The following is a 23,088-nucleotide window of genomic DNA, read 5'->3' as shown; positions in this document are numbered from 1 at the left end:
GGCCTTTAATCCCAGCACTCAGGAGGCAGAGGCAGGAGGATCTCTGTGAGTTCAAGACCAGCCTGGTCTACAGAGCTAGTTTCAGGACAGGCTCCAAAGCTACAGAGAAACCCTGTCTCGAAAAACCAAAAAAAAAAAAATTAAAAAAAAATAAAGAAGGACCTAGTCACACACAATTCCAATAGTTAAAGAACAACAAAGTAACAAGGCCTCAAGTGGTTAAATGATAATAGTGAGATGAAGATTGAAAAAGAAACCACTGTTATTTAGTAACACAGACTTCAATCCGTTATTTCCTTTTTCTCCAAGTAAAATTAATTTTTAAAGTACTTGATTCTTGGGCCGGAGAGTTGGTTCAGCAGTTTAAAGGACCTGCACCCACATGGCAGCTTAAATTGTCTGTAACTGCAGTTCTAGGCTGTGGCACTGCCTTGTCCCTGAGGACAGGCACCAGGCATGCACATGGTAACACAGACACACACACAGGCAGAAACTAGACACTTTTTTAATTTCGAAAAATGAGAATTTTGTCAGGCACATGCCTTTAATCCCAGCACTCAGGAGTCAGAGGCAGATGGATCATGGTCTATAACACAGTAAGTTTCAGGACAGCCTGAGCTACACAGAAAGACACTGGGGGGTGGAGGTAGAGGGACACCATACAGAATACAAAAGCACAAATTTCTATCACCTGGCCTTAACCTAAGATTCAGTTTTCTTCCTCCTGATGCAGTTAAACACCCACTTTTGCGTTCTACAGATCTGTGCCTAAATCTCATCATATGGTATCATTTCTCACTCCATCTATCACCATGAGTGAGGCTGAGGTTCTCCTGACAAGATCCTTGGTTGGAAACAAGAAAAGCATAACCTTAAATACACAACAAAGAAATAAACTGACCCTATGATGAACAGCTGTAACACAATACTGAATAAAAGGTAGAGAGAATCCACTCCTTTCCCAGACCTCAGGGGCTTCTCATTTAATGTTTCACTATTTTCTTTGATGCTACTTTTGTGCCATTTGACCTGTATTTTTCTTTCTGTCCAAGTCAGGAGGGCATATGATTACCCATGACACAGATCTCATTTCTCCATGTTAAAACCTACATTAACTCTAAAATGTTTAGCAGTGGCTGGATGTGGTGGTGCTTTCCCTTAATCCCACCCAGCACTGGGAACAGAGAAGGCAGATCTGAGACTAGCCTGCTCCACAGTTTCAGGGCAACCGGGGCTATATAGAGACCTTGTCTTTAAAAATATATATATATAAATACTTCCAATATTCCTAACTGCAGCTACCTATGCACGAGAAGTTAGCAACGGCTAACTGGGCTTCACACATCACTAGACAATATCCACTGATGTCTAGAACCTTAATCTATTTTTTTTTTGGTTTTTTTTTTTTTTTTTTTTTTTTGGTTTTTTTGAGACAGGGTTTCTCTGTGGTTTTGGAGCCTGTCCTGGAACTAGCTCTTGTAGACCAGGCTGGTCTCGAACTCACAGAGATCCACCCACCTCTGGGATTAAAGGTGTGCGTCACCACCGCCTGGCGTAATCTATCCCTTTTTTATAGTTTATAATACCTATCCTTTCCTTTAATCTCAAAAACCCTTCTTTGTCGTATTATTTTAATACTATAGTATTATTTCTTGTGATTGGATCCATGGACATAAATGGCTGTGAGATAGCATGTGGTTGCTGTGATTTAAACTCAGGACCTCTGGAAGAGCTACCAAAGAACTTAATAAATAAGCCACCTCTCCAAATATAATGGAAATTGCATTTATTTTGTTTTGAGGCAATGTTTCATATATATCAGGCATTCCTCAAACTGTGCAACCCAAGGGAAGACCTTTAACCATATGGATCACAGGTGTGCCTATCACCAGGCCCAGTTTATGGAGTACCAAGAACCAAACTCAGGGTCTCATGCACATTAGGTACTGTCAACCAAGCATAATATGCCCAGATCCCAAAGATTACTTGAAACAGCTCAACGACTTGAGAAAGACTGACTAGTTGTAGGAATTTCCAGGGGCTGACCTATGCATCACCTAAACTTAAAATGAGTCTATTTCCTAGTTTTTGCAACGAAACCAAGTGGACCTCACACCTCTTACCATCACCCAGGAAGGGTGTACATCTGTTCCGAAGGCCCCCCTGGCTCCAGGTCATCCTGGCTGATGCTGCTCCAGGCTGGGCATCCATGTTGCTGCGTCTTGTGGTTTGTGAGGGGTAGTGTACAGGAAAAGCAGGATGGGATTTCAAGGGAAACAGTAGGAAGATGGCTTTTTGGGAAAATGCCATCGCCACTATAGGTGTTAAATAGTACCACACACATTTTATTGCAGCACAGTTTAAAAATTTAACAAATGAAAGATTAAAAAGAAAAAAAATAAAAAGAAAAAAAATTAAAAATACAGACGTCCAGAGATGCTCTAAAACAGTTAAGTTAAAGATCAGGAAAAATAAGGTCAAAGACTTAACAGCCAGTAAAATTATTTCCAGTGTGGGGAAGGGGGTTGGGGGCAAGGGTGGGGTTGGGAGAGAAAAGGTTTATGTGATCAAACTACTTAAAAATGCTAACACTTTCACTTTCTCTCCCAAGATGGAAAACTCCAAAGTCAATCAGGAGGCTGAAGAAATCTTAACATTCAGAAAAACTCCACTTTAATCCGGTTAAAAATCATCATTATCATCATCATCATCACCATTATAATAAGTATAGTAATAATAAATAACTAGTAAGTAACAACAATAAAAAGGAAACCAGCGAAAGTCAGGAAAAATGTAAAAAAAAAATTATAATAACTTACTGTAGCTGAAGATCAAAAAAATCTCACTGTAAAAAAACAAAAATAAAAATAGCCCAGATTAGAAAAACGGGAGGTGTAAAAATATCAAGTCAATAAAGTTCATTTCTTTTCTTTTCCAAAAGCAGTTTCCACAAAAACCGCAAGGGTAATGTTCTCAATAGCAGACAAGCAAAGCCCTTTCCACATCATCTGTTAATCTTAAAAATACACGAGGAAGTAGAGAGGTCAGTTTATGAGGCTAAAAGGCTCCTCCTCTAACCCAACTGCTGCAGAAAAAATAGAAATAGAAATTTTAAAAATTACATCTTAAATCCAGGTCCCGTTTTTTTGTGTCTTTTTTGGAAATAATTTTTAAAAAAACACCTGTATATTTGCTGTAGTGCACACCAAGTTGCATCATTATGTTTAAAATGTCTTTATAAAATCAATTTTGGAATGGGGATGTGTGTGTTCTGGAAGGGTGGGGAAGGGAAGTTAAAAATCAAAGCTGAGCTCCAGTGAGTAAGGATGGGGTTCGCCTTGCTGCCCTGTGAAAGGAGAAGGGACAGATTGAGTCATAGTTCTCAGAAATGTGCCCTAAACCCAAGACAGAAAACTGTCTGCTGCATCTAACACATTTTGGTAAAGCATTAACATTTCACTGGGATGGAGTCTTTAGAGATTCATCACTTCTATTAGTGACTGTTTATACAATTCTTCAGATCAGTATGTGGCTGAAGTGAACTCAATTCCAGTCTGTATTCCCTTCAAGGGGACGGATAAGAGTATACATTTGAATGTTAGCTTTGTAATCAGCAGTTTGGGCAATAAAGAAAATACGGAAAAACCATGTCAACAAATGGAGATGACGTGAATAAAAGTCAAACAGATTCATGGGTTTCAAACCTAAGATCATGTAGCTTTTTTCCTGTGATTAAAACAGACTGAAGGTGAGAGGTCTACCATGAATACAAACACTAAAAGGGCCTCTTCTATTCTCAAAGCCAAAGAGTGAAAGACTACAAGACTGATAAGGTTCTACAGCCAGGGTGAAAGATGTTCTTAAAAAGGAGCCAGCCCTTTTTATTTATCATCACTTACAGTGAAAACCATACAGATGGAGGAAAGGTCCATGAACACTTTATGTTATGAAAGGGGTGATAAAAATTGTGTCCTTACTGATTTGTGTTCCATTTTTTATCATCTAGTGTTCCTAATCCCAGGGATGAAGAATCTGACACATTATGTAAAACTGAAATAATGTAATGACAAACTTTCATCAGCAAAAAGAAATGCAGTTAATAGCTACTCACTGTGAAAAAAATTTGTTACATTCCCATTTGATTTAGACATCAGGACTTATTCTCCCATAAACAATCTTACTTCTGCTAAAATTTTAAACTGATCCTTTAAAAAACTATTCATCAAAATAAATCCATATTTAAATACACCAAAGTCTACAAACTCTTTAAGACTAAGTGTAAATTCCAAATAGACAAGGTTACACAAATATAAAAACTGTATTGTTTCCCGGTAGAACATTATTAACAATTGAAAGCTATTTGTATTTTGAAGGCAATTATAATGAAAATTTTTCATTAGGTACTATCCTGAACCCAGTACCAAATTCTTCAGGATGTCAAGCCAATAGTCAATGAATAAAATCCTTAGTACATATACAAAAGACAGACTTAAAAAGCGGCAATGTAATCTTGGCGGAATGGGACACACCTTTACTCCCAGAATTAGGGAGGCAGAGGTAGGTAACCTCTCTAAGCCTGGTCTATACATGGAGACCCAGGAGAGTGAGAGTGCCAGAGTTACAAAGTGAGTCTACTTTAAAAGGAACAAAAACAAAACTACCAGAAGCATTGCATGTTCCATGTCATCAAGTTTTCTCACCCAAGTTATCAAACTAATATACTGCCACTTATTTAAAAAAAAAAAAAAGGCTTTTCTGCTGAGTAGTGGTGGTGCACGCCTTTAATCCCAGCACTCAAGGCAGATATTAATAGTTCAAGGCCAGTGTGGCCTACAGAATAAGTGCCAGGACCGGCTCCAAAGCTAGAGAAACCCTTTATCCAAAAAGAAACAAAAAAAAAAAATCTTAAAAAAAAAAAAAAGCTGGGTCTTAGTAATGTATGCCTTTAATTCCAGCACTCAGGAAGCAGAGGCAGATGGAGCTCTGTAAATTTGAGGCCAGTCTGGTCTACAAAGCTAGTTCAAAGACAGTCAGGGCTACACAAAGAAACCCTGTCTCAAAAACCAAAAAGAAAAAAAACCCTAGAAAACCGTAACTCATTTAGAAACTGGTAGTAAAGAGTACAGCAATCTGTCAGCTGGAATAGTTTAAACAGAAACTCAGTCCTTTACTGATTCTATCAACTTCTATCTTTTGGGATCTGTGAAAACTTAACCAGGAAACTCTACCCATTGTAGTTTTTCTAAATCTTTATTAAAAACACCTGCAGTTTTGCTACATCTGAAAGCTGTTATCATCAGCCAGTAAATCTACTTCATACAAAACCACAAACCTTCCAATGAAAGTTGAGTGTATGACTCATAAGCATATAATGCTGGACCATGTACAGGCATACTATTTTTAAGGAAGCTAATAGCATTGACTAGTTGGCCTGGAATTTAGGTCTTTAGGCCAGTCTGGCTTCCAACTCAGAGACCAGCCTGCCTCTACCTACCAAGTACAGGAAGGTGTACATCACCTCGAGGCACTAATAATTTAGGAAACCAGGGAGAAGTGTGGTAACCTCTCAGCGTATCATCTTTTTGCAGCAAAAGTTTTCTATAGAAATGAAAATAGGTAGTCTAAGTTCCCCTGTTCAGGAGTTTGAAAACTAATTAAACTTAAAACTAATTCACTGGGCCGGGCGGTGGTGGCACACTCCTTTAATCACAGCACTCAGGAGGCAGAGGCAGGCAGGTCCTAGAGTTCGAGGCCAGTGTGGTCTACAAGAGCTAGTGAAAAACCTTGGGGGGGGGGGGGACTAATTTACTGGATACTGTGAAGTTTAACGTAATTTTTACTCAGGCCAAGATTAATTCAACTGTTTCATTCTCGTTAATAATCCACTCACCATTCAATATTTAAGATTACAACAATTTGGAAAAATATCCTTACTAGTTACTAACAGTCAATAACTAGACCACAAACTTCTGGAGTTCAAATTACAAGTTATGTTTTATTTCTCTACAGAATTAACTACTACCAAATATTTCTGAAAATGGCAAATGAAGATTTTAAGCATCTGTATGTCCTCCTATGCGACCAAATCTGAAATGCTATCAGTGCTCACCTAGTTGAAGAATCGTCTACAACTATTTCAAATATTCTATAGCTCAATTCCTAACAGATACTACTAATTCGGGAATTTAAACCTTGCACATTTAGGAATCTTCATTTCTAACACTTTTGAAGGGTTATAGAGGCCTGGGGACTTTAGAGTTCAGGCTGGTCTCAAAACCATAAATCAGCCTGTTCTGCTGGGACTGAGTCTGCACCACCACGCCTGGCCTGCATGTCTAACATTGATTTTTATTTATTTATTTATTATTTTTTTTTTTTGGATTTTTCGAGACAGGGTTTCTCCGTAGTTTTTGGTTCCTGTCCTGGAACTAGCTCTTGTAGACCAGGCTGGCCTCGAACTCACAGAGATCTGCCTGCCTCTGCCTCCGGGGTACTGGGATTAAAGGCGTGCGCCATCACCACCCGGCATGTCTAACATTTAATGGCAGCTATTTTTCAACTAATCTCAACTACTACCAATAGTCTTCTCACATAGTAACTTGACCTTAATTTTTGTTTGTTGAACCAGTGTTTCTCTAACAGCCTTAGCTGTCCTGAATGAAACTCACTCTGTAGACCAGGCTGACCTTTGCAACACTATTTTTGATGGATTACTTCCTATTTCTCTAGAGCAAAACTCTACTCTTAGGGACGTGTATGCTTGCAACTTAAACCATAGGCTGGGTGGTGGTGGCACACTCTAATCCCAGCGCTTGGGAGGGAGAAGCGGGAGTTCAAAGTTAAACTGGTATAAAAATCAAGTTCTGAGCCAGGGCTGTTTACAGGGAAACCCTGTCTTGAAACCTCTCCCCCACCCCCCAAAAAAACACCACACAGAGGTTAACTTTTTTTCGACCTCTGCTTTTGTTGTCCTTGAGACAGGGTCTCAAGTTGGGACTTCAACTAAGTGTACCAAGACCAAGGCTGGCCTTGAGATGGTCCCAGCTCCTTATCAAATGCTTAAATTACAGGAGTAGACCATCACACACATTCTCAAGTATGCTTAAAGGTTAAATTTGCATAGCAGTAGTTTAAACTAAGCTTAGTACCATAATTTTTATGAATTATACAAAACAACTTAAAATTAACTTACTCAGCCTGGCGGTGGTGGCGTATGCCTTTGATCTCAGTACTCGGGAGGCAGAGACAGGCAGATCTCTGTGAGTTCGAGGCCAGCCTGGCCTACAAGAACTAGTTCCAGGACAGGCTCCAAAGCCACAGAAAAACGTCTTGAAAAACCAAAAAAAAAAAAAAAACCTTAATTAAAAAATTAACTCCGAGGCTGGGTAGGTGGCAAAGGCCTTCAACGGCAGGCAGGCTGGCTCAAGGCCAGCCTAAGTACAGGCTCCAAAGCAGATACCCTGTGGGGGTTAAATTAACTCCTGGATAAATTAATGTGACACCATAAACTATTAGTGTTTTGACTGAATCCAGACCACCGTTCATCCATCCTAAGCACCACTGGACTACATTAACAAGAACGCAACACCTACAACCGAGCGATTAATGCTTTCTGTTCTTTTCCTTTTCCTTTTTTTTTTTTTTAAAAAAAACACGGTTTTACTTCATAGTTCTGGGCTGTCTCATGGCCTCTGGAGTGCAACGATTACAGGCTTGAACTACCACACCTAGCTGGAATCTGCTTACTGCCCAAGTTGAGATGGATAGAATAATGGACAAGATAATATGGATAGAAAAGATGGATAGAATCCGGAAAAGATTTTGTCTTTAATTATTGTTCCCAAGCCAACCTTGGAAATTTCCTGGTACCTTAAATTTCGGGATCCGCTTCCTTAAAATTTCAACTGTCTTTTTTGTACACAGCATTCCAGTACTCAGTAAACAATACATGACCTCCCTAAAAATATCTTCCTCTCCTAATTTAGCATGATACTGTCAACCACTTTTGTCTACCTCTTCTGAGAAAGGCAGTAGTACCTACCTCAAGCAAAGTTCCACTAACTTATGTATTTCGAGTGATTTGTAACCTGTAGATAAAAAGTCAGCTGTAATTACTGCAATTATAGTCAATCTGCGGCACTTCCTTTTACAAGCAGAAACCACTCCGACTTCGACCATTTATTTCTATGGAAGCAAAAGTAAATGAATACTCCGCCTATTGTTAAAACGCCGTTCTGAGGCCATGTGGCCCGCCCGGAATTCAGAAGCTTCCAGTACATCGGGGTATCGCTCCCCACCCCCGCCCGACGTCCAACTTAGGAGGCAATAACGGAACAGCGCAGACATCACACCACAGTCATGTTAACATGCATTCCCACCTTCGAGTCCTCAAGGCCCACGGAAGCCAAAGCGGCCGTTAGACGCGAGCGCGCAGCGGGGCATCCTCCGCGCCGCCGGGGCCTGGAGGTCACCGGGCTGAGCCTGCGCCAGGGCCGAGGCCTGGACTCCCGCCTTGGGCCCGAGCCCCACACCGCGGCCAAACGCGGGCTCCGTTGCCACCGCGAGGCCGCTGTCTCCGCCACCCCTCGCGGGCCCGGACCGCGCCGGCCCTGAGCTCGCCCTGCGCTTACCGGGAGGAAGGAGGAGGAAGAGACGGCCGCTCCTGCTGCGGGTCCGTGCCGAGACCGAGGCTCCAGCGGGCGGGCAGCGCACGACCGTTCGCTCTCCGTCTCTCCACAAAATGGCCCCCGAGCTCCTCCGCCGCCGAGGCGAAGGTCCGGGCCCCGCCCCGCTCCCGGGGGCGTTCCTATTGGCTGGGACTTTTCTCGCTCCCGCTCCTAATTAGACGGCTCTACTGCTCCTCACAGCACTAGCCAATCACAACCCGGAGTGGGTCGGTCTGGTTGGGAGAATTTTCACATGCGTAACAGAACCTGGTTAGTAATTGGTGCGGCCTCCTGTCAATCAGACTCTGAAGCGTGGTCATTGGCCACTGTCCCCGACGGAAAGCGGGGTGGAATGTTCGCCTTTGTATCGCGCACAGCTTCTCATCCGGGTACCCGAGTTTCTGACGGACGCTCGCGTCGTCCAATCGGCGCGTCGAAGCGCGCCAGGGTCCGGCCGGACCGCATTTCCGCGGCGCGGGGGTGGGAGCGCCTGGGTGGAGTCCGGAGCAGTGCGGAGGGCCCGCCCTGGCCGCGGGCTCGGCCGAGGGAGCGCGCCCGAGTCTGCCTGAGCTCGGGGAGGAGGCCACGCTGGGGCGCCCGAGGGTGAACTGCCGGAGGAAGTGGCCTCAGCCCGCCTAGCTAGACGGCTGTCCTACAAACCGGTTCCCTGGACCCAGTCATCACACGTCTGCAAATCCGATGGCGGCCACCTCAATTTCCCACTTCCTGCAGTAGTCTGACTGCCGCTTCATCCCCTCGAGTCAGGCCTGCCAGTAAATTTCAGGTTTTTCTGTAGAAACCTGACCACACCAAAATGTACACAGCCCACTTAGAAGGGAAATGTTACCCTAAAGAGATACACCGGATCTAGGACATTTTTTTGGCTGGTCGGTTGTGGCGCACGCCTTTTGAAAGACCCTACAGACCCCCTCCTCAAAACCCGCAGCTAGCATGCTCCCGGGGGAACGTCCTGTTTGCTTTAAAAAAAACTCTCCGGATCAGCAGCTAGCCTGCTCCCGTAAGAACATCCCATGTGCCTGACAGAGCATACACCGGATCTAGGACATTTTTTTTGGCTGGTCGGTTGTGGCGCACGCCTTTAATCCCAGCACTCGGGAAGCAGAGGCAAGGCAGATCTACAGAGTGAGGTCCAGGACAGGATCCAAAGCTACAGAGAAATCCTGTCTCGAAAAAACAAAGAAAAGAAAAGAAATGAAGAAGATTAGTGTAGTTCTGGGCACAGTGATGAAAGGCTTGCCTAACATGCACAAGGTGCTGGGTCCAAACCCAAGTATCACAAAATAAGAGACAGAAAAAGTGGAGATTTCTTTGTGCTGCTGTTAGGAAAAGATCCTATTTTACCCACCACCCTCACCCCACCCAAACCCAAAGGTTTCCCAGTGTAGCACTGGCTGGCCCTGAACTCAAAGCCTCTGCCTCCCAAATGCTGGGATAAATGGCATGAATCACCATTCCTGGCTCCTGTTTTACTTTATTTATTTTGGAGACCTGCACTCCTGAGTCCTGAGAGATAAACTCAGGTTATCAGGTTTAGCCACAAAGCCCCTCTACCCAGTGAGCCATCGCAGCACCTCTAAATCTGTTATTATCATTATTAGTATTAGTATTAAAGCAAGGCACAAAGCTCGGTGGAATGGCACAGGCCTTTAATCCCAGCATTGGAGAAAGAGGCAGGCAGATCTCTGAGTTCTAGACCAGCCTTGTCTACAGCTCCAAGACAACCAAGGCTACACAGAGAAATTCAGTCTAAAAAACAAAACAAAAAACAAGCACAGGGCACTATCTGTGTAATATCATTGCATTTGTAGACATTATTGTTGACCTAGATGTGAAGGCATCTCAGGCGTTCTGAATTCTAGAGTGTGGCAAGGAAGCAGTTACTTTGGGAGAGAGAAACATGCACATTTTTGTTATTATCCCTTTTTGAAATAGTTCCATTTTTTTCTACGTGCATGTATTGCTACAAACTAATCTGAAACCAAAAGCAGTAAGTGTGGAAAAGATATGCTGAGCTGGTTTCTTTGAGCCAGAATCTTGTGCTGTTGTGGCTGGCTCGGAGCTCAGCGTGTGACCAGCCTGGGCTTAAATGTGTGTCAGTCCTGTGCTTCTGCCTCCCAAATGCTGGAGTTTCAGTCTGCACTACCATGCTTTTGCTCTGCATTTGCTTGCTTAGTTGGTTTTAGTTTTTACATTTTAGAGAGTGTATGTATATAGGTGAATTCGTTTCTTTGTTTTTTGAGACATGATCTCACTTTCTGACCCAAGCTGGCCTTCAGAGTTGTTCTGTGTAGCCCTGGTTGTCCTGGAACTCACTCTACTCTGTAGACCACGCTGACTTCGAACTCACAGAGATCCACCTGCCTCTGCCTCCTGAGTGCTGGGATTATAGGCATGCACCACCAGTTGTGGCTTAGAAGATTTAGCAGAATGACATGTCTTTCCAATGTCCTCCCAATTTCATTTATGACTAGGATGGAAAAGCAGCAACTTATTTATGGGAGCAACGGTCTCAGAATCACCTGGGAATGTAACTCAGTTTGGCAGAGTTCTTTGCTCAGAATGAACAAATCCCTGGGTTCAGTTGCAATGGCCAAAAGAGGGCATCAGATCCCCTTAAACTGGAGTCTCAGGTCAGTTGCCATACAGGTTCTGGGAACTGAAATTCGGTTCTCTGGAAAAGTAGCAAGTGCTCTTATTGTGTCTGTGTGTCTGTGTGTGGGGGAGATAGCACAGAGAGACAGAGAAAGGGAGAGAGAGAAGTGAGTCAGAGCCAGGATACAACTTTGTGGAGCTGATTCTCTCCTTTCACTGTTACTCGGGTTCCACAAAATCAAAAAAAAAAAAAGGCTTTACCCGCTGCACCGTCCTTCCCCCAGCCCCTGAGAGGGGGTATTACAAGAACAACCCCTGAGAGGGGGTATTACAAGAACAAGCCACCAGGATTCTAATCTGTACTAACTGCAGCATTGTACTAAAATCTACTGCAATATAATTTTTAAAATCAGTCTCTACTTATGGTCATTAAGTTGTTTGAAGGGGTGTGTGTGTGTTAGTGCCAGAACTTGACGTCAGAGAAAGAGACAGACAGCAGATGTCCTCAATCATTCTGCACTGTATTTTTGAGCCAGGTCTCACTGAAATGGGGGCTCAGTGAGACTTGGTTATACTTACTGGCCATTGAACCCCAAGATCCTCCTGTTTTCACATCCCCAGCATAAGAAACAGATAAGCAATAATCTCAGACAAAGGAGCACCTACACAAAGACAAAGTAGTTTTCTTTGCAGAGGAAGGGTGTATCTGAATCCATCCAGGCTAGCAAGCAGGAAGTTATCTTTGTTTTTATTCTGTTTATTCAGGCAAGGTGTCTCTAGGTAGCCTCTGTAGACTACATGGGCACCTGACTCACAGAGAGTGCTGATGTCAAATGAAGGTGCTTCCACTTCCGGCCGTGGCTTTTATTCTGACACAGGTGGTGACTGTGTCTCCCCCCCACCCCACCCACCCATGGCTAAGTCCTGACCACAGTCTTTAGAGACAGGCTGCTTTTAAAAGAATTGGGGAAAATGAAAGGAAGGAGAAGGGAGACAGGATCACTTCAGGCCATCAGATTCCAGAATGAGAAGGGATACACTTCCTGTAAGCAAATGTGAAAATGTTATAAATGTTTTAATCTCCCAGATGGGGGAAATTATAAGATTTGCCTAAAATTTTTACAAAGTGAGGAAAATTTATGGAATTTTGGCTCTTGATGGGCTTGGTCCTTGTATGTATGTATCTATTCATCTGTTTGTTTGTTTGTTTGTTTGAGGCTGGGTTTCCTGGAACTCTATAGACTAGGCTACTCCTGAATTCAGAGAATCTTCTGTTCTTCCTTCTGTAGTGGGATTAAAGGATTGTGTCACCATACCAACTAAGGCTAGCTACATTTAAAAAAAAAATTTTTTTTTTAGCCAGGTGGTGGTGGTGCACACCTTTAATCCGAGCATTCTGAAGGCAGAGGCAAGTGGATCTCTGTGAGTTCAAAGCTAGCCTGGTATAAAGAGCGAGTTCCAAGACAGAGGAACCATATCATAGATTTTTTTTAAAAAAGGCCATTTGTTTTTACACCAGTGCTGTAATTATAGGTCCATATAATGATACCAGGCTTTGATGTGAATTCTGCTCAATCACAGTCCTTTAGGCTAGTGTATCAAGCACTGTACAACTGAGCCATCTCTCCAGTCTTTTTTTTAATTAATTAATTTATTTTATTTTATTTTTAGATACGAGCACTCTATCTGCAAGTCAGAAGAGGGCATCAGATCCTGTTACAGATGGCTGTGAGCCACCATGTGGCTGCTGGGAATTGAACTCGGGACCTCCAGAGAACAGCCAGTGCTCTTAACCTCTGACTCATCTCTCCAGCCCTAATTTTTTTTCTTTTACGCTAAAAGTTTTTCTTCAATATTTATTTTTTTATTGATATTCATTGAGCTCTGCATTTTCTCTGCTCCTCTCCCTGTCTCTTCCCTCCCCCTTCAATCCTCCCCTGAAAGACCACAGGAGCAGGGAGACTCTCACTCAAGTCTTGGGATATCACGACCCCCCCTGGAACTCACGAGAGACAGAGAGACCATCCTTGCTGCAATCACATGAGGTTTATTGACAGGACAGGAGCCTGTGCCCTGGGGCCGAAACTCATTTCCCGAGCATGGGTAGAGAGTTCCGCCCCAGTAGCTGGGAGAAGGGGTATTTAAGGGAAGAAACTACAACCCAGTAATCCAAAGGGGGTAGGGAGGGCATCATTGGAAAATTCCAAAAATACCAGTGATCATTGAAAAATTCTGAAACTACCAGTGATAATCATAAGGGGGTAACTCCCTTTTTCTCAAGATTATAATCTAACTTTATTTTCAGCTAGTTCCTGAGTGAGTCACTGAACCTGCTAACCTAGATTTTTGATTCTTCTTTCCCTGCTTAGATTTTGGCTCTTTTTTTCTGCTAGAGGGGTTTGGATTTATCAAGGTCTTTCACCCCCAACGTCCCCATGCTCCCAATTTATTCAAGAGAACTCCTCTTTTTCTACTTTCTTTTCTTTTTTTTTTTTTTTTTTTTTTTTTTTTTTTTTGGTTTTTCGAGACAGGGTTTCTCTGTGGTTTTGGAGCCTGTCCTGGAACTAGCTCTTGTAGACCAGGCTGGTCTCGAACTCACAGAGATCCACCTGCCTCTGCCTCCCGAGTGCTGGGATTAAAGGCCTGCGCCACCATCGCCCGGCCTTTTTCTACTTTCTACTTCCCTATTTCCCACAACTTCTCCATCCTGAGTTTTCATCAGTGCTTTTGCTCTTGGCCATTCTTATAGGTGTAAGATAGAATCTCAGAGTTGTTTTGATTTGCATTTCTCTGATGACTAAGGATGTTAAACATTTCCTCAAGTGTCTTTTCAGCCATTTTAGATTCCTCTGTTGAGAGTTCTCTGTTTAGGTAGGTACTCCATTTTTTTTTTTGATTATGTGATCTTTTGGTGTCCGATTTCTTGAGTTCTTTGTATATTTTGGAGATCAGACCTCTCTCTGAAGTGGGGTTAGTGTGTTGGACTCTAGCGTCCAAACATCAAGGAGTCACCCCCAGAGACCATCTCACACACCACAGCCGATGTAAAAGCATGAGGATTTTATTAATTCTGTCATGACAGGGTCCCCCAGCATTCAGGAAGCCGAGGGACCCCGAATAGCTGGTACAGTCTGTTATTCTTTTTTAAAAAATGCTACAAGATCCCCGTGGCAGTAGGCAGCAGAAATGCTGTAGGTCCCAAATGGTGGTGGCGGGCCATGTGGTGGCAGGCAGCGAGCCCTGGGAGCAGCCAATCCCAGGCAGAGACAGCTGCTGGTCCCAGAGCAGTGGTGGCGGGCCATGTGGCAGCAGGCAGTGGGCCCCAGGCAGAGTAGGCTGCTGGTCCCCGAGCAATGGCTGGTTCCAGGCAGGGAGACACATGGCGGGCGGGCAGAAGACAGAAACATGGATAGACACGACATGCAGGGTGAGGTTGAATGTTTATTCAGGGGGTTATGGAGGAGGAAGGGTGAAGGCGGGGCAGAGAGAGAGGGGGGGGGAGGAGAAAGAGACAGAGAAGGGGGGAAGCAGAGAAGTGGGGAGAGAGGCAGAAGCAAAGTTGCCCCTCCGAGAGGAAGATGGAAAAGAGAGTGAGCTCAGGCTGGAAGCTGAAAATCAGCCTGCCTCAGCGGATGGGGAGGGGAATAGGTGTGGTTTGTCTCTTAAAGGGACCAAAACCATAACATTCCCAGGTCTTCCTTATAATAAAAAGCACGCACATCAAGGAAGCAGAAAAGGAAGGGCCCAAGATGGCAGCAGGCAGGTCAGAGGTAATGGGAGTGGGCACGGCTTGTCCCTTAAAGCAACAGGAAAGCACAACATTCCCAGATCTTCCTTATAATAAAAAGCAGGAGACCAGGCACCACAGCCCAAAGGAACTGGGGCGGCAAACTCTCAAGACTGCTTCCAGCTGATTTGTGGGCGTCGTCTTTAGGGGGAGGACCTGAGGAAGGCTGTGTGCTGGGAACATCCTGGCATAGCTGGTCTCTTTGTTTCTGACCGATGTCTGTGGCATGGAAATGTCTGGTATCTCTTATCCTGTTTAAGGTATTGGCAGAACAAAGAACAAAGTTAAATTAAGGAAAGAAAAAAAATTTTAGGACCAGGGAATTGAGGGTGATGTATCTGACCTGTTTAAGGTGGATTCTTTAATTCGGCTCCCTGGAACTCACGAGAACTCCTTGGGTTTGTAAAAACAGAAGTTTTAGACATATAATGACTGTAGCATAAGAGATAAATTTGATTTGAAATTTGGTAAGGTCACCTTGCAAAACCTCAACCTGGCAAAACCTCTCAGCTGTCAGACTGTCAGAGATCTTTGAGAAGTCTAAGATTTTACTTGAGTTACTGATTAAAAAATGACAGAGAACATACTTGGTTGGCACCCAGAGCTACTCTTTTTTGGGTCCTCCATGGTCGCGGAAGGTTGCACTTGAGCTTTGCTGTTTAGCGCAGGGCCTGCCAGGCTCCAGAAGATCCTGTGGGCTAGGAAATCTGTAGGAAGACAGGCCTACCTTGACCTGAGCAGCTAGGCTGTTGATTCCAGTGATTCTGTCCACGTCTAGAGGTCTTTACTTTAGACGAAAGGTAGGTTTGCCCAATGGTCAGCACTCTGCAGTCGAAGCAAAATGCAGAAGGACGTTGTTCTGTGCATGTCTGTCTCCTGTCTTCTTTGGAGGGAGCAGAGAGCTGCTGCTAGGAGCCAACCTGTCTCTTTTTTGTTGTTGTGAAAAGTTTTTAATAATTAAATACTTAAATATCACATTCCCCAGATCTCTGAGCAGTTGAGGGCTGTTTATGAGGTATGACTATAGTGTAGAATTTGTTTGGAAAGTTGGGTCTGAGCTTGACCACACTGGCTCTCAACAGGTAAGATTTACATTTGTAAAATGACAGAGAGAGGGAAAAAACTGCTTGTAATATAAGATTAGTGGCAGAACTGACAATGGTAGAGAACAGCTTAAGAGACTTAAAGGTACATACCAGTTTAAAATATAAGACTCACGTTTTGTAGTCTGAAATGAGATGTAATAAATAATTATTATACGTAGAAAGAGTGAACAAGAATTGGGCAACGTGGACGCCTCTGACGGGCCCTATCAAAGGCATTTAGCCATTGCTCAAAACACATTTAACAGAGTTAGCATGAGGAGTTTAGTGAAAACCGAGTGAAGAGGCAGGGTAAAACCAGGAGAGTGTGGTCATGTGGTCTGGCCCTCAGCCAAGATGGCAGAAAAAAGTCACCTGACCCATCTGGACTTCAGCCAAGATGGCGACCACCACATGTAGACTGCTCTGTTGGAGAGCCTGCCATGCCATAACAGAGGGGAGGGGCAAAAGGCTGGAACCGAAAAAACTGGCCATTTAAATTTTTTTAAGGTAGTTGGGGCCATTTTGGACAGAGACTGATAAGTGTGAGGCATTTAAAGCATGAGGCCAGAGTGATAGGCTTGGCTCCCATGGTCAAGGCCGTGAAAACACCCGCAAAAACCGTGGCACCTCAAGCCTACAACGAGAACGGCTCCCCGTTAAGGCAAGATGCAGATGGCACGAACACCCAGGCCCTGTGAACAGGCGTCCGAGCTCACAGGGGGGGTGCTATAACCTGGCTGAATCGACTCGAGCCTCCAACGGGAGAGGGATTCCCGGGCAGGAGAGATTCAGCCAAGGTCAGACCGCACCGCACCGTAGCGGACGAACACCCAGGCCCTGTGAACAGGTGTCCGAGCTCACGGGGGGGGGGGGGGGGGGGGGGGGGGGGGGGGGGGGGGGGGGGGGGGGGGCTATAACCTGGCTGAATCGACTCGAGCCTCCTACGGGAGAGGGATTCCCAGGCAGGAGGGATTCAGCCAAGGTCAGGCCACACCATAGTGGCATAGTGGCGTGCTGCACCGTAGCAGCAGTTACAACGAAAAAAAGGAAGAAAAGGAATGAAAAAAAGAAAAAGAGTGAGAACTGGAGACCCCAGGCCTCCAGGCGCGGGTGAGCTGAGGGGCTGGCTAAGGCCAGCCGTCTCAGGCACAGGCTTAGCACAGGAGACAAGCCGAACTGAATGCCAGCGAAGGGAACAACCAAGGCCCTGAAAGCCCGTGGTTGGAGGTCCCTCCATCTCTAAAAACCGTGAAGGGTTGCCGGGAGCTCAACGGTCAATCCCTTGGGTTAAAAGAGATGGTTAAGCTGGCTGAGATGGGGACACTCACGATCAGTTGATTTGTTGTTTGGAGGAGCTGCGTCCAGGCAGATGGAACACGTGGGTCATTGTAGAGAAGTTCCTCAAGTCCTGATTCTGCCCCAGGAGGGAGCTCAGAGTCCCGGATGGCGCCTACAGCCGGAATTCCGGCCCCAGGTGGAAGTCTGGGGCGGGCGAATCATCCGAGTCACACAGCACCAAAATGTTGTTCTTTTTTAAAAATGCTCCAAGATCCCCGTGGCAGTAGGCAGCAGAAATGCTGTAGGTCCCAAATGGTGGTAGCGGGCCATGTGGTGGCAGGCAGCGGGCCCTGGGAGCAGCCAGTCCCAGGCAGAGACAGCTGCTGGTCCCAGAGCAGTGGTGGCGGGCCATGTGGCAGCAGGCAGTGGGCCCCAGGCAGAGTAGGCTGCTGGTCCCCGAGCAATGGCTGGTTCCAGGCAGGGGGACACATGGCGGGCGGGCAGAAGACAGAAACATGGATAGACATGACATGCAGGGTGAGGTTGAATGTTTATTCAGGGGGTTATGGAGGAGGAAGGGTAAAGGGGGGGACAGAGAGAGAGGGAGAGAGAGAGAGAGAAGAGGAGAAAGAGACAGAGAAGGGGGGAAGCAGAGAAGTGGGGAGAGAGGCAGAAGCAAAGCTGCCTCTCCGAGAGGAAGATGGAAAAGAGAGTGAGCTCAGGCTGGAAGCTGAAGATCAGCCTGCCTCAGCGGATGGGGAGGGGAATGGGTGTGGCTTGTCTCTTAAAGGGACCAAAACCATAACACAGTCTACTTTTAAAGGGGCCACAGACGGGCTGGAGAGATGGCTCAGAGGTTAAGAGCATTGCCTGCTCTTCCTAAAGGTCCTGAGTTCAATTCCCAGCAACCACATGGTGGCTCACAATCATCTGTAATGGGGTCTGGTGCGGTCTTCTGGCCTGCAGGCATACACACAGACAGAATATTGTATACATAATAAATAAATATTAAAAAAACCCACAAAAGATAAAAATAAATATTTGAAAAAATAAATATTTAAAAATATATATAAATAAATATTATATTATATATAAATATTATATTATATATGTAATATATAATATAATATATAATACATATAATAATATATTATATAATATTATATATAAATATTATATAAATAAATATTATATATAATAAATATTAAAATATTTTTAAATATTTATATAAAAATAAATATTTAAAAAAAATAAAAATAAGGGCTGGAGAGATGGCTCAGTGGTTAAGAGAATTGCCTACTCTTCCAAAGGTCCTGAGTTTAATTCCCAGCAACCACATGGTGGCTCACAACCATCTGTAATGAGGTCTGATGCCCTCTTCTGGCCTGCAGGCATACACACAGACAGAATATTGTATATGTAATAAATAAATAAATATTTAAAAATAAAAATAAAGGGGCCACAGAAGCAAGGGGGGTTGTTCTTTGACTATTCTGATTGGCTTATTTGAAAGAGCTATTACCAATAATTGACTGGAGAGCTGTTGCCAGATCAGATGAGGTAAGAGGTCATTTTGACCCTGTTTCCCAGGGGACCGGACCAAAACATACATATGTGGATAATTGTTTAGGAACTGAGTACCTGTGAGTGTAGCTCTTAGGTCCTTGGTTCCCAGGGGAGGAGGGGAAGGGAAGTACTATGGCACAGAGGCTGAGAGGATTCAGAATTGTCAAAAATGGCTTTAGGATTGTCTCAAAGTCTTACAAGTGAAGATCTTTTCCCATTCTGTAGGCTGTCTTGTTGACCATGTCCTTTGCTTTATAGAAGCTTTTCAATTTCAGGAGGTCCCATTTATTAATTGTTTCTCTCAGTGTCTGTGCTACTGGGGTTCTATTTAGGAAGTGGTTCCCTGTGTCAATGCATTCAAGTGTACTTCCCACTTTCTCTTCTATAAGGTTCAGTATGGCTGGCTTTATGTTGAGGTCTTTGATCCATTTGTACTTGAGTTTTGTGCATGGTGATAGATATGGGTCTATTTTCATTTTTCTACATGTTGATATCCAATTATGCCAGCACCACTTGTTGAATATTCTTTCTTTTTTCCATTTGATATTTTTTGCTTCTTTATCAAAGATCAGGTGTTGAAAGATGTGTGGATTGATATCCAGGTCTTCTATTCGGTTCCATTGGTCCTCCTTGTCTGTTCTTATGCCAGTACTGTTACGGTGGGGGCATAGATCCCAGCCCCTTGCATTTATCCCAGCCTCCAGACCTGGACTTCAAATCCTAGCAGGCCAGGGAGGGGTCAGGACCACTCCCAAGAGTATTTAAATGAACTCCCAAAAGAGGAACACATGGCCTCTTTCCTTTCCCCTGGTGGTTGCCTTAGTGTGGCTTCCCAGTTCCCCCTCGGGGCCACCTGAGAGCATAGAATTCCCATTAATACTGGATATTTTTTAATTTGGCTTGTTTTGATTTGGCTTTATTGGGATTTTGCATTGGCAGAGAGCTCATGTTAGGAAACATTCCTAACAAATACCTCTTCAATATTTCTTTTGTCTCCTCTGCTCTTCCCTTTCACCCCAGCAATGACCCAAATCTGGCTTCTTATAGATTAAGCTTTCTTTAGCACACTGGCCACACTGGCCATCTGTTCTCCTGGCTCTGAAACATGAGATTTCATCCTCTGACCATTTTTTTTCCAGCTAGTCCTTGTACAGGCTACAAATCATTTTCATTTGATAAAATGTTCATGTTATTAGGAGCACAGGCTGACTGTGGAGCAATATCTAAATGTTATAGAAATACTATGTGCATTTCCGGGGGAAGCTATAGCTTGGTTATAAAACTCACACACAGAGGATCGGGGTGAGTGTCAGATGTAGATTTCTTTCAGGAAGGTGGAGACAAACAATATCAATTACACCCAAGTCCAACTTGGTGACCCTGTGAGCTTCCTGGGCTGGGCTTCGATTCTCTTCCCCTCAGCTTCTGGTCTCTATATAACTCAGCAATTTTCGTTACTTGCTCTTTGGTTCTTGGTTTGTCTCTTGGTTTCTGTAGGACCCAGGGCAGCCTGGCCACACATGTGGGGTCCAGGGCAGGCTGCCCACACATGGGACTCAGGTCACACAGCTGCCATAGCAGGCAGCACTGGGTTCCAGGAAAAGCCATAAGCTGTCACCACCAGGAACAGACCATCCAAAAGAAATTCCTAACGTCCCAACCATTGTAGGTAGGGTCACCTGCCAGCACACACCCATCGCTTTTCACCAGGACACCCCGAGACAAATGTCAGCCAGTTGGGTCCTTACCCTTAGAAGTCCCTCACCCCCACCTTTGCTACTATAAAAACCAACCCTACCTGGGGGCTCTCCAATCGCTCCAGTACGCTGGACACAGGGAGAATCCGAGTTTGCAAAGTTGCGTAAGAATAAAGGCTCTTTGCTTTTACTTACAGGACTCAGTGTCCTAGTTGGTTTGGGGGGACTCTGTGACCTGGGCATGGCAGTTTCCAGTTGCTCTCTTGGTCCTCTTCTCTCTCTCCCCCCTTGAAGGCGTAAGTCACAAACAATGCCACACCAATTCGGAGTTATGATTATTAGGGTGGTATTTATTTAAAGGGGAAAAAACTTACAGATCACTGTTCCAGGCAACAGCCCTCTACGCAACCAGGAAAGGAGTCTAGTCACCTGCGGAGCAGGAAGTGAAGAGAGAGAGGAGAGGGAAGTGGCCACTTTTTTAAAGGGAGAGAGACCACGCCCCAATGGGCTGGTATCTCAGCGGTGATAGGCTGGAGGAGTGGAAGGACCTCCCGCAACACCTCCCCCTTTTGTTTAAATAAGAGAGTTCTAAACCTACTATGAAATTATATACAATAAGTACAAATATCCTATTCTAACTAGCTTAGGTCTTGTATAATAAATAACTTGGCCAAGTCATGAGAGAAAGTAACTACATTTATATAGTCTTCAACCCCATCAAAGATCTGAGAAGGGAAATAATGTTACCTGGGTAATTAGGAAGTTCAGTAAAACGACTTCCAAAACATGCAACAAATCACAGAGACAACTGGCTACCTGGGCAATCACCCAAAATCACGTTAGCAGCGTTGAAGCAACCAACTTTGGCTAAGGCCGAACATAACTGACATACCATTTTCAAAGGCAAGCAACTTTTCAAAACTATCTTACCCTGTCTTGGCAGGATATGACAGCCCTGTTTTATCCATTGATGCACGCTCTGTATCTTTGTCAGTCGTTGAGGTATGGGCATTTCTTTGCCCCAAGGCCAGTTCTGCCAAAAAGAAGGCTCCAGGTGGAGTGTCTTTGGTGCTCAACATTCTCTCGGGAATAGAGTGGTGTTGCCAGGAGCAATTGTGTCTCACTACCACAAAACTCTGAGTTAGATTAAAGGCCATTTTCTACAGCTCTTTGAAGAAGTTGAAGATTATCTATCTATACTGAGTATAATCTCTATATATCTAAAGAACCTGATTAGTCTAATTATAAATGACAAACTTAGATGACTATTAGTCTATATAATTCTCAATATCTATCTAACTTAAAGACTAAGACAATAAACGACTGTGAAACAAATGAGGACAATGACCTCCAAATATAAACAATGTACAAATATACATTGCAGTAGGTAAATATATATCAATACACAATCATTATATAAGTATCTTAATCAGAGGTAGAAATGTACACTGCAATATGGTAAATATATACAATATATATATATATATATATCAATACAATATATGTCAATACATAAAAAATGTTTTAAACAGAGGTAGAAACATGCATGCGTACAATAGTCAATATAATTTAACTTTGTATCAATATACAAAATCTATACCAATGTATTTGTCTAAAGACAGTAACTCACAATTACAAATCTATTATCCCATCATCCCTCTTTTTTTTTTTTCAAAATGATCCCTGAGCTTATAAAATTCCTCCCCCAACCCTCAATCGTATACTAATTATAATCAACCCCTAAATGATGTCCCTAAAGCCAAGGGCAAACTTTACTGGGAGAGGGGATGTCGTCCTCTAGAATTACTTCCAGCTGTCATGGGGGCGACGTTCTTTCTGGGGGATCCTGTGAAAGTAAAATGATGGTTAAATTTCAAGATCAATGTCTTTTAAAATTGCCAATAGTCTCTGAGTATTTTGTGCAGGTCTGGCCAAAATGTTGTATAAGATGTGCACCATTTCAGCTAACCAAGTTGGAACTGTCTTGTGCAGCTGGTACCCGAAGCAGGTCTTGTAGTAGCGCTATCAGTATCATGACGTCATATCAACCAGGTGGAGTTGTTGTTATGGGGCCCCGTCTTCTTCCTGGAAACTTCAAATGTCACTTCAGGAAAAACTCATTGTTCATTGTGAAAAACTTAAACATTAATCATATAGACATATATAGACATATATAGACATATATATATATATTCAATGAAAGACATGATAGATATATTCAATGAAAAGTATGATAGATATGAAGAAAAGCAAAGATGTTTTCTAAACTCATATTTCTTTCTGTCCCATATCATGGCCCTTGACATGAGACAGAAACTCCAGAAACTCTGGGTTTTTCTCTTACTAACAGGCTTGAAATTGGAGAGGGACTGAGCCAGAGTCCAACTTCAAAACCA

The 23,088-nt window shown here is 43.8% G+C and overlaps 1 protein-coding gene across 10 annotated transcripts in view; it reads right to left on the bottom strand.

Moving 5' to 3' along the window:
• Hnrnpc (heterogeneous nuclear ribonucleoprotein C) overlaps positions 1-8,765 on the bottom strand; it is a 29,636-nt gene extending 20,871 nt beyond the window's left edge. For 5 of the 10 annotated variants that reach the window (XM_041638772.1, XM_041638777.1, XM_041638779.1 and 2 more), the window contains exons 1-2: positions 8,631-8,764; positions 2,820-2,845 (exon numbers count right to left, since the gene is read on the bottom strand). The gene's annotated coding sequence lies outside the window, so the exon portion shown is untranslated. Of the gene's footprint in view, positions 1-2,116; positions 2,222-2,819; positions 2,846-8,041; positions 8,088-8,630 lie in introns of those variants that run through there. The other 5 variants (XM_041638774.1, XM_041638773.1, XM_041638778.1 and 2 more) reach the window with 5 other exon arrangements.
• Between the last annotated feature and the right edge of the window lie 14,323 nt (positions 8,766-23,088).

This window comes from Microtus oregoni, unplaced genomic scaffold, assembly GCF_018167655.1.
Source record: "Microtus oregoni isolate MIOR12 unplaced genomic scaffold, Mior012 000056F_ref0000123, whole genome shotgun sequence".
Lineage (NCBI taxonomy): Eukaryota > Metazoa > Chordata > Mammalia > Rodentia > Cricetidae > Microtus > Microtus oregoni.
Note: the sequence above shows the minus strand (reverse complement) of the source record. Positions and strands in the feature narration are given on the sequence as shown.